The sequence below is a fragment of the Manduca sexta genome, chromosome 8 (genome assembly GCF_014839805.1).
Source record: "Manduca sexta isolate Smith_Timp_Sample1 chromosome 8, JHU_Msex_v1.0, whole genome shotgun sequence".
In the NCBI taxonomy this organism is placed as follows: Eukaryota; Metazoa; Arthropoda; class Insecta; order Lepidoptera; family Sphingidae; genus Manduca; species Manduca sexta.
The window spans coordinates 4,797,270-4,799,575 of record NC_051122.1 but is presented as its reverse complement, the minus strand read 5'-3'; positions in this window follow the sequence as shown (position 1 = coordinate 4,799,575).

Genomic DNA, 2,306 nt, shown 5'->3' with positions numbered 1-2,306 from the left:
TCCACTGCTGAACATGGCCCTCATGTCTTTATATATAAAGATTATGATTTGGAAGACATTATGACATTTTGACAGTCGAGTTAACACCACTCGCATACCAATTCATGCTAAAAATACATCCACATGTCCAACATAGATTCGCTCGTGTACTCATCAGATTTATAGCTCCAGTGTCGCCATTTAGAAAATTTAGCTATCTAAATTCTGCAGTTTCTTTGGTTCCTTTGCACTCGAACAAAACGTAATAGCTATTAAGGGAGGGTACTACTTTAAGACACACAACGGCTATAAAACGTCTCGAAAAGGACTGATTACTTAATGGTATTTCAAAATGCTTTGTTTGGTAATGATTCTATGAAAAACTGCGTTAGTTTTGATTGCAAACCATGCTTTTTGCTGATCAAATAGCATGACTATGATGAAGTGTGTTGTGTAATATTATGTGAAGGGAAAACTAAAATCATAGGCACGAAAATTTCACCACGTTGTACTATTTTCTAAATTTTACTATTCAATTTGAATTTTCATTAGAACATGGTTTGAACCTATTACTTTTAGAATAGAATGTGGCTTCCCCTAACTACAGACAAGAGCCATTTCGAAAATTCCATTGAAATTAAACCGCGCAAAAATACATTGTTCCAGCTTAATTTTGGGTAAATCGTCACCGACGTCGGCAAACATAGAAACAAAATAACACAAAAACATTCGAAAATTACTCTTATACCGAGCATACATGACCCGTTTTTGTTTGCCACCTTCCGCCGCAAGTTGTCAACGTAACAATAAAATTTGGTGCTATGCCCTCAGAAGGTTGCCGCCGTTCTACCCCAATGGACCTCTTCCTTTATTTGAATATTTATTAAATCACCCCCTACCCAAAACGGCTCCAACCCCCTTTAGTATAGTGACAACGAGTGCCTCCCTGTTGCCTTTCATTCGGCTTATCGCGGGAATGTTTGTGACGGTCCGTTTTGGCTATGCAAATACTTAACAACGAAAGTTGAATGGAGATCACAAATATCTTTCTCCAGTAATTGAGTGTTTGAAAGATATGGTGGATAAAACATTAAAAAAATGATTAACTAGGACTTTAATATGTATTTTAAAGTATAGACGATCGGCGAACAACAAATATATTTTTAATAAATATTTTTTTGCGAATTGACGATCGAAGGTGTCGCGTAAAACCTGGTAATTGAGACAAGTAAAATATAATTCATAATTACATCATATTTACAGTGTATAAAATGAGACATTATATTAAAGTTACACATTTTCTTTATTCGATCTAAAATGCCATACTCATATCAAAAAGCTAAACGATTTGTAACAAGAAATATTAAAAACAAATAAACAGCTCGAAATAATATTAGCTTTCGAAATCCGAAGCTACAAGCGACAACGAACCGGATACTTCGGGAATAGCAGGAAATGTCGGGATTTGGCATTAAACAGAATATTGGAAAATTACTGCATCAGGAAAAATTAAAATACGATATAAAAAGTTGTCGAGACAATTTAATGTACAGGGCTGAACAAAATTTTCCTTGTAGCATTTCTATAATAATAAATGTCATTGGTATTTATTTTGTCTAAAAATATTATATTAATCAAATTAATAACAATATTATTTATGAAAGGAGTGAATTTTAATTTATAATATTCCTACATAAAATAATATTATGAAGGCATAACTCTCTCTTTGCCTTTGCCCTAAACGGGTAAACAAGATGTACTAAAGTAAAATTATCACAGCTTGACAATACTATTATCTTGCAGAATTTCAAAAAAAGAACAGATTCAAACCATAGATTAAACAAGAGATAGCCATTTAAAAAACATAAAAGAGTCGCGAGTCCGAGCTGTTCAGCTTGGAAGGACTAGAAAAGCTTATTATATTACCCGCATGGCTGGCAACGCACGTGACAACTGAATAGTTTTTCTTTTCATTCATTTTTAATAGATGCGAGAATTCCTTTGATGTTTGATTTATTTCTACCGCCAACTATGTATTCATGCAACTGAAAATGTAGATAGAACTGGACATTGTGATTTAGCGTATTTTGTACCGATCGCAGTATTAGTATTTGTTTATTCATTGTATTAATGATAGATAGTTGAACTGTGATTAGTTAGTTTTGATTCGCAGCTACTACAACTTATCGTTCCGAAAATGTCTTGGTTTTCGTCTCATATTGTATCGATAAACCTATCACACTATGGGACAGATATTACGGCGTAATATGAGTGCAATAGTAAATAAGCCTCGGTCTTCTTTCGTAGATAAGAATGAGTATAATTGT